Source organism: Thalia democratica, chromosome 3 (genome assembly GCF_965202585.1).
Source record: "Thalia democratica chromosome 3, ktThaDemo2.hap1.1, whole genome shotgun sequence".
In the NCBI taxonomy this organism is placed as follows: Eukaryota; Metazoa; Chordata; class Thaliacea; order Salpida; family Salpidae; genus Thalia; species Thalia democratica.
The window spans coordinates 52814273-52829277 of NC_139167.1; positions in this window are offsets into that span (position 1 = coordinate 52814273).

Consider the following 15005-nt stretch of genomic DNA (forward strand, 5'->3'; position numbering starts at 1 on the left):
AGTTAGTTTTAAAATTTCCTTCCGTTTGTACATTTATTGATAATGTTGTAGTGAGAAAGATTGTGGATTACTAAATATATAACAATTTATACTAAGTATATAATACATTTATAGGATAGTAAGTAAGTAAGCTCCCATATAATTACTAGATTATAAGCTCCCATAGAATAAAAGTTTTAAAAGTAATTTGTATTTTTGAAATATAATACTTATATTATTTTACTGTTTAACATAACATTTGATCATACCAATTTGATCATCAGACCACAAGCCTTCGGTAGACTTAGATCGGTTTCGTCCTAGTCTATGCATGCCGTCTCAGGTATAATCAAACCTTATGTTAACTTGAGCTTGTCTCACGGCATACGATTCAATTTTTCGAATAGATTCAATACCGAAATTGTACTATCCAATTTAATACAAAGTAGAAAAAAAAAGCAAAAAAAAAGGTGTTTTTTTTTTTTAAAGATATTTTTTAAGATTTTATAAATTTCTGCACAAATTTTTTTTTAAGATTAATAATATACTTTATGTAAAAACTTGAAAAAGATTGCTAAAAAAATGAAGGAGGATATAGATTTTTAATGAAATGGTCTTTTTTCGCGTTTTTAGTTTGCGTCTTCCATTAGGAACCTGTTGAGGTTACCGACTTTGATTGCTCATATCTCAAAAACTACTTTGAATTTTTTCAAGCGGTTAAAAATATCTGATAGCTTAGACTAAACTCTATAAAATAAGATCAGTTTGTAAAATCTATGCCCTTAAACATCAGTTTAAATATTAACTCTATATTTAAACAATACAAAAAAAAAACCACACAACAGATACCGTTCTTGGTAAGAATTCCTCAGTATTTACTTCGCTCAGCAGCACAAAAAACAGCTGAGTTTTAAAAAAACTTGCAGGTTATATGATGTGGTGGTTGAATGACTTTAAACTGTAATGTTGCAGTTTAGCTTCTATTCAAGTTTATCTAAAAGTTACATCCATATACTCAACATTCAAAACAAATGAAATGTAAGTAAATGTAGCATCTTCATTAATATGTAAAAAAACTCTAGATTCGCACAAGAGTTTTTGAAATTTTTTTTTGCCTTAATTGTACAAATCAAGCAATAATATAATAAGCATTAATTTGTATTTAGTATTTTATAAATACTTGGTACATACAGTAACCTTCTGGTTAGGTAGACTTTACCGGTTGGGTACGCACTTTTCAGCCGTAAACTCTGCAATGAAATTGCTTTTTTTTTATAAATAAAAAATACAAATCTAAAAGTAGTAACACACAAGTTTTATATTTTAAAATAATCTACTCTCTTGTATATTAAAACTAAAGGAATCAGAGAAATAGTTTTGAAGTTAATTTTTTTTAACTAACTTTATATTTAAAACAAACATTTTACAGCTTTTAAACTCAATAAAACAACGAACAATGCAATTTAAGTTTGCATACCCCATGATAAAAACTTATAAATAAATTAAAAAAAAAGAATAAATTAAATTTGTACGAACGAAAATAATGAACAGTGTAATTAACATTTCTTATACTGTTTTTACGTTATACCGTCTTTTGAATAAAAATTGTCAACACAAAGAATTGAAACTTAGAAGAGTCATTACTTTACACAACTTAAGTAGTTACTTATCTTTACATTGAAATTATTGTATTTATAAATGAAACTGTAACGATTATTTAAAATTAAATTAAGAAAGACTGCTTTTAAGTTTATGTATCTTATAGTTGTTTTCTTTTTCGGATAGCATTGAATGTTTTTTATTTTGTTTCAGTATACTTTTTAGACTGTAAAATGTATTTCGGATTTGTAAGTAATTTGATGATTAACGTTTTAATCTTACCCAGTAATCAAAATATTATATTTTTATTTTTAGTTGAAACCAACGTTTGTTTATTTTGCTTTAAGAAACAATAAAGTTTTAAACATAAAACCTAGTAGTTTGTAATTAAAAACAATCCGTAAACTTTAAGTTTACAACAAAAAACATCTGTAAACTTAAAAGTACAAAATTTAAGCTATTTCATAAAAATCTGGTCGGTTATAATTTATTGTCTGTAGATAAAGTTCAGGTAAATTTTCTATCTAAAATTCTAAAAAAGATATTAGTTTGTACAGTCGTTTACAAATGGTGTTATTGATAACTGAAGCGTTTTCTTTTTTAAAAGATATCCGGGAAAAAGATTATATAAATAAAATTTATTAGTAAAACTTCAACCAAATTTAAATAATCAGCTTGGTCTTGATAAAGGATCAAGAGTAACTATAAATATATTTAAATAATCCATTATGTTTTAATTGTTTATAAAAATCCTTTTTTTTTAATTAATTGTCGTTTTAATTAGTTGTGTTTTTACAAATGATTTAGTTTTACTCTATTTATTTTATGTTTAGTTAACTAGTTAGTGTATAGTATTTTGATAAGGGAGTTTGTAATTTCCGAAAGCGCTTAAATTGTTAATAAAGTTTAAAATGAAAAAAATTGCTTGTCCGGCAATAAGATGGTACTTAAAGGTCTAACTATATTTAAAAATAATAACTTGAGACATAAGTTTGAAATTAAGAAACAACAAACCTTTTGTTTTAAGAAAACTTTGAAAATATAAAAATACTAATTTTAAACTTTTTCAGTTTAGAATTAATATATTAATTAGTATACCACTTAGTTTTTAGACATTTTTTATACATGTTTAGTACATATTTTTTAAAACTTTTCAAAAGTCTGTTTTGACATAAGTCTAATTAATGAAGCGTCAAAAGTTAGTTCTATAAAACTATTTCAATTCTAAAAATGGAAGGATATTATATTTTAACTAATTATGTTGTTAAATTAAGTTAAAAGTTATTTGTTTAAATCTGATTTGCTAATATTATATATTTCAAGAGTATACTACACAATACACCTTAAAAACATTAACTTAAACTTAGATGTTATAAAAACTAAAATGATTGATAAAAAATTCAACAAGTTTTGTTAGTTATAAAGAAATCACTGTTTTTCTAAAGTATTACAAAGGGTTTTAATAGTTTAAAAAATTGAACACAACAATACTACATTTTACCGAATTAAAATTAACAAGTACATATATTCTAAGCAATATGATACGAAGATGTATTATAAACTAGGTAAACTGAAGCATAGTTTACACTTAAGTTTAGCCTTAAAATTAAAAAATCTTTTTATATTATTTATTTAATAAGTTTTTAGATAGATTAAGTGTTTTAATTTATTTGTTTTAATTTTAACTTTTATTTTAAACCATACTTTTGTACAAAAGTTTATAAACTTATCTGATAGTTGTTAAAAAATTAAAACTAATTTGTGTAAATAGATTTCAGTTTTAAACCTTATGCTTCAGTTTTTAAAGTTTTAAATGTTATGCTTGAGTTTTAAACTAAAACATTTGTCAGTAAATTAACTTGTGTTTAAACAAAATAGTTTTGAGCTTATTAGGTACGAAACTTTTTTATTATTCTCTACTTAAAACTGTTTATATAATATTGTACAATTGAACTTAATTAGAAAAAACCTGTACATAAGCAATATGTTTGAAAAAAATTCATAAAGTTTTGAATACTAGTTAAATATTAGATAAAAAAAATTGAAGTAAAAATGTAAATAAAAGTTTTATTTATGTTTTCAATCTTATAAATGCTTTCTTTTTACTCTTATACTGCTTAAAATCATGTCATGTAGCTACAATAGGTTCATATTCATTTAATTAAATTTAGTTTAAAGAGAATTAACGAAATTTTTATTGGAAGTATTATATGAATTAAATAAAAAATAGCCCCAATTTGTATTATCCCGTTTAAATGTTTATTTTAATTGAAAAAAGCGTTTAGGTTTTTCATTTTTTTTAAGTGGCTTAAAGTTTTATAGTGTGCATTACTGTTTGAGAATTCTTATTCAAGTCTATCGTATTTAATACCTTTCAAATGTCACATTTTGGTGTTTTTAAAGTTCAGCTCAAACTTTAAAGATTCACAGCAGACATTATAAGTTTAAAGAAGCTTAGAAATTGTCTAATATTCAAAAACGTTAAATACTTAAACTCTTAAATTGCATTTGAATAGTAAAGAGGTTAATATAGTTCTACAAACAAAAGAAATTCCGATGGAATAATTTAAAACAAATTGGCTTTTATTGTTTTATTTGAAACCAATTGAAAAATAGTAGAAACCTAACAGTTTTACATTAAAATTAATTCGAAGTTATTTTAATGCAAAACCCTCGAGTTTAGTAATAATTATTAATCTGCTCTTTTTAATGTTTAGGTAATAAATGTATTCTACTAGTTTAACTCACCATATTTTAAATATCAAACAAGCTTTTTTTTCCCAACTATACTAAAATTCAAAACTTTTTGTAATAAAAAGTAAGAGTGTTTTAAAATTTTAAAAGTAAAATTTCGCAAAATTTAAAAGAAAAATTTTTCTAATAAAAACATGTATGTCAATTTTATTTTTCGGTGGCTCTATACAGTCATCTACTTTAATAGTTTCATATATTTCTATAACAAATAGTATTATAGAATACTTTTTATAAAACACAAAATTAACTACTGAGCTACTTTTAACTTTCTTTTTCACAATGTATTTTTTAAGTTAATAAAATTAGTTAAGAAAAAAGTTTTCATAGTTTTTTTTCAAAATTTTATTATAAAAACACTAAAAACTGATGTTTTAGATGTTTAAGCTAAATTCCAACATATTTGTTTAATAAAAATATATAACAATGACCAATTGATAAATTGATTAGCTATAAAGAAATAAGTTTATTTATAGCTTTGTGTTAAAGAAATTAGTAATAATCATTTGTGAGAAAAAAGTATCATTTAATTCGATAACACTGAAGATAAATAGTTACAAAAACTAACAGTCTAAATTTAAAATAGTATTAAAAAACAGAAATGTATAAAGCCTAAAATTAGCAAAATTAGATAATAACTATATGATATCAAGATTTAAAATAAGTTAGTTCCAATGCTAAGTACTAAATAAGATTTATATCTTCATTAAACACTGAAAGAACTTTTGAAAAGTGCTTCAAGAACTGTAAGTTTTGCTTTTCCGCCCTTCACTTTTTTCACGTTTTTACTTTCAACTTTAGTTGATATTTTATCTTTTTCGGTATAGTGCGGTTTAGCTGTCATTGAGTCTACAACAAAAGACGAGTGCTTGCTTAAATTAAGTTTGCTATTGGCTGCAAACCAGCAAGGTTGTTCCTGATTGGTTATAGGATCCGATTTCATCACGTGCCTTTTCACATCAGCAATTTCTTTTCTGAATAAGTATGATAATGATTTATTGACTCATTAAAATACATTAGTTTTAATTTTAACTTCATAAGTTATAATTTCAAGTAGAATTTTTAAACAAATGTTAGTCCGTAAAAACTGTTACTGAAGTAATAAACTTTTTAATTGTAATTTATTAACCCAATTCTCATCACTGCTCTCTTTCCATTATTTTCTTCCTGTAATGTGATTCCCTTTCCATAGAACTGCCCAACAAGACCATAGAATGTACCTTTTACGTGACTCAGATCTTCGAAAGCCATATCAACATGTGGAATTCTCGTTTTGGTATGCACCATTAACTAAATATTAAAAGCAGTTAACAATAGTATTAAATTATTAAATTTAGATAATATATTGTGAGATATAAAACTAAAACCTTAAACACAATATTGCCGATTTTCAAATGAACTTTGCTCATTGATCCATGTGCTATGACGTCATAAACTTTTATGTCTAGACCGCTTTGACTAATTGAAAACTTTGAAGAAACTGGATATGAAAAACTCTCCATTCCAAATTTTTCAACTGTAATTGAATACGGAGACACCTGAGTAAATTAAATAAGTTGCTTTATTCATAAGGTACATTGCAATTTTCTATGTAAGTGCAGCGATTTTAAAAGAAAAACGACATTATTATATAAATGAAGCTATGCCATGTAAAGTTTTAATACAATAATTTTTAAAGAGAATGTTAGACTTTATAAACAACACAAATAAATCTCAAGCAAAATTTTTAGTTTTAACTCACTATAACACTCGCTTTAGATTGTGGTACAACAAAAGCGACACTGTTCATGTAGAATCGATCTTTACCATTATCACTTTTAATTCCTACAGGAGCTGCAGTCATTTTTCCATTTACGACTAACCCACTATCTTCATGATATATTAAGTTTGTTACCTGAATAATAAAAACATAGTAAAGGTTTTTTTATAGACTAATCATTAAAAATATTATAGTTTAACTACGTGAACTTAGAAAACTAAAAAAATCAAGCGTTTTTCAAATTTTATTTAAGTTCTGCTTGATACAAAAATAAAATAATTAGCTTTACTAGGCTATTACACAAAATATACTGTTGTTGTTCTAATAAAGCTATTATATTTTCACATAGTTTGACAACTTTCAAATTTCTAACAAAACAATTCCGTCTTTATCTTTACTTTGGTATACGTAAATGATGTAGAGACTTTTCAGTATACAAATCTTATGTTACAAACAAAAATAATAAATTTATAACAAGTTTTGTTATAAGATAACAACTCATACAGTTTAGCCAAAAGATCATACAACAGACAAACTTCCTCATCTTTTCCATTCCAATTGAAACACAAATTTATCCCAGGTTTTAGGGGAAGCACCACGTGTGGGTCTCGTTGAACGGTACCGTAATTGGAATACCAGGAAGTTGGGGTCGGGGCCATTGTGGTCGGGGCGCGGGTGGTCGTCGAAAGTTTCTCCAAATTCGCCTTTTCCTTCTTGGAGTTTTTCTTGATCACCATGAGGCTTTCGCCTTTTGAAGCCACGATGTAAGTCAGAGGCGTGACAAAGTTGTACCTGGTTTTAATAATTTTAAAGGTTGTTGAAAGCTTTGAGAGCTAGTCAATTGGTTTCTTTTGTGAAGAGTTTGGTTTAGTTTTAACATAAGTGCTGAAAAGCATAAAAACTACATTAGTTTACTACTCTAAAAATATATAGAGAGGTTTTAATTCAATTAATAAGTTAATCTGTTAGTTTTAAACGGCCAGAAAAACATGAAGTTAATCATTTTACTAAAAATTATCAATTTAAATACTTTATATAGTTTTAACAAAATGAACTATATATTTTTTTAATGACACCCTACTTTAAAGAAAGCTCCAAAGCTTCAGCAGTAGTTTCGTTTTTTTTAGCTGAGTCGTCAACCATTGCTTTTAAGTCTCCTAACAAATTCTTTATTCGCATAAAAGCCCAAATACGCTCAGTAAACTGCTCAATCTGAATTAAGATATGAGTTTAGTTAAATTAACGTACTATGTTAGAACAAAACTGTTCTAGTTTGTGACAGTTCGTATATAAAATGTGAATAACCTTGTGATTGGATTCAGATATTCTACCAGTTTTAAACGAATTCATTTCAAAATCAATTGTCACTTGTTGTTTATATCCATTCCCATAAAGCTAGAAATTAGTTTTGTGAAGTTTCAAAGCGTAAAAAATAAATAAAGCTTGTTGTGTATAATTTTGTCAGGTATGAAATAGTCAAAATTTTAAGCCTTTAAGCTTATCTTACAAAAAAAAAATATTTTCAAGTAATCTTTAGTAAACTTTCTAAAAGTACTTTAAATTTTAAGTTATTCTCTTTTTTACAAGATATTCCTTTTTTGTTTATGCAATTTGTAAAACACAAAGTTTTATGTATCATTTAAATTTTAATCTAATACTTCAGCTGGTTATTGTAAATAACAAAATATAAAACACTCTAAGCATTATTGGCGGTAAAAATAAAAAGTTACAAGATGTTACGGCAATAACAAACTTGAGGTACTGACTTAAGTTAGTCCTAAATTGTTTTGCTTTAACTTTAATAATTTAAACCTAAAATCTTTAATCATAGAAGTTTTTTATGTAAATTATCATTTGTACAAAGTCTATCGACGGTTTAATGCACAAAAAGTATTCAAAATATAAAAAATAGTATTTTGTATATCTACTATTTATATTATAATGAATTAAAACTTAACCTTTCCATTAATGTTGTATTTCATATCCATAGCACCAGTAGCTTGATCGATATCAATTGAAAAATCATTCAGTTTTCCGCTGACAACCATTTCTTTACCTTTGCTAATGTACGGAAAATCAACGTTACTCAGCATAGAAACCTTAGATTCGCCATACTCAGCTTTTACACCGGTCATCACAACGTTTGTTACTTCGTAATGAAAATCTCTTATCTAACAAAAACAAGTGTTAACACCAGTAGACAATGTTTAGTTAAATATTTTAAAAACTAACAGCCCCGGCTCTCTTAACCACTCCGTTATTTTCAGCTGAAATTCGCTGCATGAACTGATAGTTTGCGTTTTTTCCAAAAACCACGCTGTTGATGAGAACCCTCCCGTTGTTTTTTTCTCTTATTTCATCGGCCAACTCGTCCTCCGTCATCTGGTATTTGTCCCACATCCGGTTGACGTCGAACCTGGAGCTTTCTTCTCTGCGAAGCAAGTAACGTCAAATGTTTTAGGAATGAACAAAAATAAAAAGTTTCATTCTGAGACTTCATCAAAAAATTAAAGTCTTTTAAACATTTTTTGATAAATTTTTTAAAGAGCTTACTTATTTTATATACTATAATTTTCTAAAGTGATAACTTTGTTTATAGTTTTTGAAATGTTTAAATTAATTTAAACAAAGGTATTAAAAATATATGTATCAAGTACTGTTTTTTATAGTGTGCGTAAAAGTTACTTAATAGTATACAATACAGAAAATATTATTCAAAATCGTTGTTTTAGTTAGATTTAAAAATAAATCGCTAAAATAAGTTTATATTACTAACCCTCCATCTGATAGTAAGCATATCATTTTCCAATATTCCGATTGCTTTTCATTCTTTTTGTTAAAGTTTTCAATGACTTTTCTTTTGTCTTCTTTTCTTCGTTGAATGAAATCTTCAACTATAATAAATAAAACTAAAAAAAAAAACTTTTTTTTTCGTAAAATATTTTAACTTTATGAAAATATGTCAATAAACTTGTTGAATCTTACTACAAATTAACTTAAAAAAAGCTCTTTTGAGTTTTTGAATTATATAAACTAAAGTTTTCATATTTAAGCGATAAAAATTTTAATCATGAAAAATTAAAAGAAAATTAACCTAATCCCTTTTTTAGATAAAAAAATTTAAGATGAAACTTAAATAATCTACAAAACCAGAGTGTTTACATTTAAAAAACTCTCACATGTTTGATTTGCATCGTGCTTGAACGTGTAGTAGAGCTTCGGAATTCCGTACCACCCTTCCGATGGGTTTCCGGTGTCGGTTCTTGTGACGTCACAATCGAAACCGGACCCGTCCATTCTTACCACTTCGACGTGAAACCTTGATGTTTTAAAAACTTGTTTAGGATTTAGTTTGCTTACTTCAAAAGCCGTTGAAACTCCTTATGACGTTAAAAACCCGTCAAGCTTTGAGAATTTGAACTTAATATGCGAACAAATGAAATAAGCACATTAAGAATTTTTTTAAACTCATAAAATTTTATATCAAATTGAAGTAAAAATTACTGATATCTCACTGTCAGCAGCACTTTTAAACTATTTCTTAAATCGTTGATAAAAAGCATGAGCAATTAAAAATCCAGGTTAGATTTAACAACAAAATGCAAACTACCACGCAGGTTTAATAACACGGCAAACTTACTTGAATTGGTCTTCAAATCTAATTTGCGCGCGAACGTTCACAAGCTCAGGAGTGAAACTGAAAGGTTGATCGAATCGCACTCTTACCCGCTTCGGACCTCTATACGTACCGTAAAAATTTTGAGACCGTTCTATTATAAAAAATATTTTTGAAAAGACTTTCTTAAACAAGTCACGTATAACAAAAAATACTTTATGTGTGTTAGAATTTGTAATAAAAATTTATAATACAAACTGTTTAATAAGCCCCATTATATGTTTAGAAACGTTTTGTTTTGGTTGAACATTTTTTTTTGCTAAAAAGATACATATAGAGTATTTTTTATACCTTACCAATCAGAACTAACTCTTATATATGTCTTATAAAAGACATAAAATTAATTTAAATGTTTAAAAGTCATACTTCTTTAATTATCAAAAGTAAATATATACTTGCATTTAATTTAAACATATACAAATTTAAAAAACATAGTAAAGTTGGTTTTCGATAAAATTTTCTCGTTTAAGTATTAGCAGAAACCGTTTTTCAAAAAAAAAAACGTTTGTAGCTTTTTTTGTTATTGTATTCTATACAGTTTGATTTTTTGGGTTTATTTTTCGATTAAACAAGACTTGCGGTTTACTAACCTCGGCCATGAAGATTATTAAAGTCCCGACCTGTTAAATAAATTAAAATTAGATTTGCACTAAAGTTACTTGGTTTACTAAACTTTTCTGAAAATATTTCTAAAACTCACGGTAATTAGCAAGCTCAGTAGCGGTCAACTCTTCAGAAACATCTGTTATGTTTTAAACTTAGTTTTAGTTTATCTAACAGTTTATTCTTATTAAAAGGTATATTTAATAATATTATATTTTATTTAGTCTCTTAAATAACAAACAAAACTTATACTACATTAAATCCTACAGTCTAAAGTAGGAATTAAGTAAATTAAAAAAAAATTAACATGGTAAAATATATATCAACGACAAAAAATCAAACAGCTTATTTAGTCAAAATAAGAATAAAATTGAAATAAAACTATTTGTTTAGACCAGGGTTTCCCAAAGTGGGCGATATCTAGCCCCTGGGGGCGATTTTAGTAATTCGGGGGGCGATAATTAGTAAGGGGGCGAAAAGGGGGCGATTTTAGAATTTTGGGTTGTCATAAATTATTATTTTTCATCTTGCTATTTTATTAATCTTAGCTTGCTATTAAAATATTTGACCCTGAGGTAAAACTTAAACAAAAAAGTTTATTGTTTATGTAAAATCAAGTACTTATGACTCCTTTCAAGTTAATTACATAGTTTTAATTATATATTTTCTTATTTAACAACTAATTAGATCATAGACGATCGGAATTCCTCTCATTATTTTTTAACCTTACTCATATGTTATTTAGGATCATAAATGGTTTGTAAAAATATATGTTTTCTATATTAACTATCACGTCATAATATTTTCAATTGTTTTTTGAAAAGTTATTAAGTTAGATTAAGAAATAAAACTATACACGGTTGCCAATTTACTCAGAAAAACCTGTAATTTGACAATTTAGGCAAAAAAAAATCTAAAAAATCTGGAATTTTTAACAATTTCAACATATTAAGTAGTAAAATTTCGATTTGACACAAAAAAGCTATCATATAGATAAAAATATGGATCCCTTCGTGGCAGATCTTTTTAAGTAAACGACTCACAGAAAACCTTCTCAGACTTACAAACTGACCTTGAACTTAAAGTAATTTTTTCCAAAGAACGATATGAAAGCTTTTGGACTCAACAAAAACTAAAGCAAACGTATCCAATCATTTGAGAGAAATTTAGATTGTTGTCTATAGTTTTTCCTTCTAGCTATGTTGTTGAGAAAGCTTTCAGTTTAGTTATCAACATCTTGAGCAAAATATATAATCTAGATATTTGTAAAGAAGGTGACTTGAGGCTTTATTTGACTGATTTAGAATCAGATTAGAAAAACTTGCAAGCATTCATGAACCTCATCCTTCGCAGAATATTAGAATTCAGTTGCAGACATTATTTTATAAAGGTTTTTTTTTTTTGATCTTTTAAAATACTTCTTATTTAACCTGGTTTGTATTGTATTTAAGTAGTCTTTTTATATTAAAAATTCTTTTAAATTATTTATTCTATAACAGGTTTGCATAATGCCTAATAAATATTAATTACGGTAGACTTCCTCTTGAGTTCGCACTTTTTACCCAAAAAAAAGTGCAAACTTTTATTTTCTTAATTTTAAGTTAAATAAAGTCTATTACTAACTTAGTATTAATAAAACAAAAATACACAATATTTAATAGCTTATATAGATCTTTTTTTTATGAATGTTTGTTTTATTTTTTAGTTGATTTCTTGTTTAGTTATAACGTTATTGCATATAACATATTTAAATTTATCATTTTGTAAAAAAAGTGGTAATAATTTTTGAGTTTAAACTTTGTGATTTTGTTAAAAGTGCGAACTGAAGAGGAAGTCTACTTTATTTATAAAATGGCTTATGTTTTAAATATGTTAATAGCTTTGTTTTGACCTGGTTAATTTTTTAGTTTATATTTGTCGATTTGCATTACACTAAAAGTTTTTATAGCATAGTGGTTAAATATATTTATGCAAATTGTATATTTTATTCGCGACCGGTTTCGGTGGCAAGAGATTGGGACCTTTTCAAGCAAAAAAAAAATTTTTATTTTTATTTATTTTATTTCTTTTTTTGCTTGAAAAGGTCGCAATCTCTTGCCACCGAAACCAGTCGCGAATAAAATATACAATTTGCATAGATATATTTCAATAAGCTCTTTACATCCCAATAAATTGAGCATTTTTTTAGTTAAGGCAAATAACTATAGCATAGTGGTTAAAGTATTTGTTTGAAAGAAATTTATTTGACATATTTTTGTTATTACTTGTTTAATCTGTATAAATAAAAAAACATTGATAACCATTAAAGTTTTTATTTCAAAAATTATTTTTTGGTTTTAAAAGAGTATAGATTTGATGTCTCTATTTGAAATGACATCAAATTTTTCATTTGATAGATTATTAAACTCAAATTTATTTTCTAACTTGATTTATGATGGTTAAAAAATCTATATATTAAGGATTTTAAAACTATTAATACAACTGTTTTTTTGTTTTATTTTAATTTTTAATATATTAGCAATTAGAATATGTTGTTTATTTTAATACTTAAACACTAGCTTTTAGTTTTTCACTATTTTCTTCTGCTAAATTATTATAGGCTAATAACTAGAGAAAAAATAATATTAAACAATATTAAATAAGCCATCAAAAAGACTGCTACAGTTACAAAACAAAGTTTTAACATTATTAAAAGAATTCTTTAATTGATTACTTTCTGTTCACAGAATTAACTGTAAAACATTTGATTTTTTTTGAATTTAAATTAAGAAAAAAAAAAGGTAAAATTAAAGTTTAGTTTACTAAAGGTTATTCCAAGTCAATAACTATTTAATGGTATTTTACTACAAAACACATAGTTTAAAAAGTTTAAAATTATTTTTTTAATTTTACAACTAACTTATAATATATCTTAGCATTGAAATTAATAATTTTACTGCATTAACAGAAGCTATTTATAAAATCATGTTTCATGTGAGATAATAAACCAGTCGGTCAAACTTCCTAAAACTAGATCAGCAATGATGTTTTAATATTTATTTCATTATGTGTAAAATAAGCTGTTCATTCTTTTGTAGTTATTTAATCTATGATAAAGTAATTTAAGAATATGCCTGTTTATAAAATAATTTAAGTATTTTGTGCGGCTTAAATAAGTTACTAAGTATTCACTTCTAAATGTCCGAAATTCGTTAAATGAGAGATAGTTTAATGTCAGGTTTCAGTAAAGATTTCAGATGGGTAACGTACAGTCCAGATCCAATCAAATTTCGACCCGCTAAGTAACTTGAAAACTACTTGGTAAAATAAACAAAATTTAGTCTTTTGATGGTTATGATTTTGAAATACACTTTCAATTTGGTTTTCAGTACTTTAGTATTTCCTAGATCACAATGATACTAAATCATTTTATTACAATTATGCTCGAGTTTTTTAATTTTCTATATGTTTTTTATTTTGAATTATGCAGCCCGCAATTACATTTTTTTAACGAGTTGAAACAAGAAAAGATTTTTTAGTAAATATGAATTGCTGAGTACAAAAATTGTCCACCAATACCCTAAAAGTTTCATTAGTTTCAAAACAATTCGTATTTAATCAGGATTGATTACTGATTACACAAGGCTTTTTAATATTTAAGTATTTTAATACACTTTACTGGGCTTATAAGAAAACAACAGTAACTTATTTTCTCAAGCCCTGTAAACTACTTTGAACACAGCCCAAAAGTGCGTGCATAAGAAATACCTGACTAAATTACATTTCGAACACAAATTTTTTGGCTCAAAAGTTTGTACTCAAGAGAAAAACTACTTTGTAAAACCGTGGGGGCGATTATTTTTCAAATTTCTGAAAAGGGGGCGATTTAGTAAATGAGTTTGGGAAACCCTTTAGACTGACAAAAAAACATTATTAATTAAAAATTCCTAAATTTCAAACATCATCTAAACAGTCAAAATTTATTTTAAATTGTTCGACTTGATTTAACCAAAATTTTATCTCTATCTATAACTGTTTTAGATTTATAGTAATGCATTTATAGGCTAGATTACTATGTTTGAAATTTTTTGAAATGTTACTTGATTAAATTCTTGTTTATAATCTAACTACCAATTATTCTTTTACTTTTATTAGAATATGACAGAGTAACTTACCTGTTGTTTCATTAATGTAAGGATCAAATAAATCGAAAGCAGTATCAAAGGCTAATTTTATATCAGTTGGTGTATATGTGAAGGCATAATTTTTCAACCATGCTACAGCGTCAGCTTTATTTTCTGCAGTTGCAAATAATAAGTCGTCTTTCCATATCATAACATGGCCAGAAAATAGAACTATGTTGAAAAAATCCTTAAAAATAAGATTACATACAAACACATAAATCTAAATTTATAAACCTAAGCTAAAAGTTTTTTTTAGTATGTGTTTATTTAAAACAAACGTTTGACAAGTTGGGGTATTAAACATAACAAAATAAATTTAAAATTTATACAGTCTTAGCAGCTTGTGTGTAAATTAGCGTTCTTTTGGACAAACTTTAAGTTTTCGATTTTATATATTTTTACTTGACTAAAAAACATCTAACGTTTTCGTCCATAAGATTTATCAGTTCGTACAACGAATTTCTAGCTTGATGTA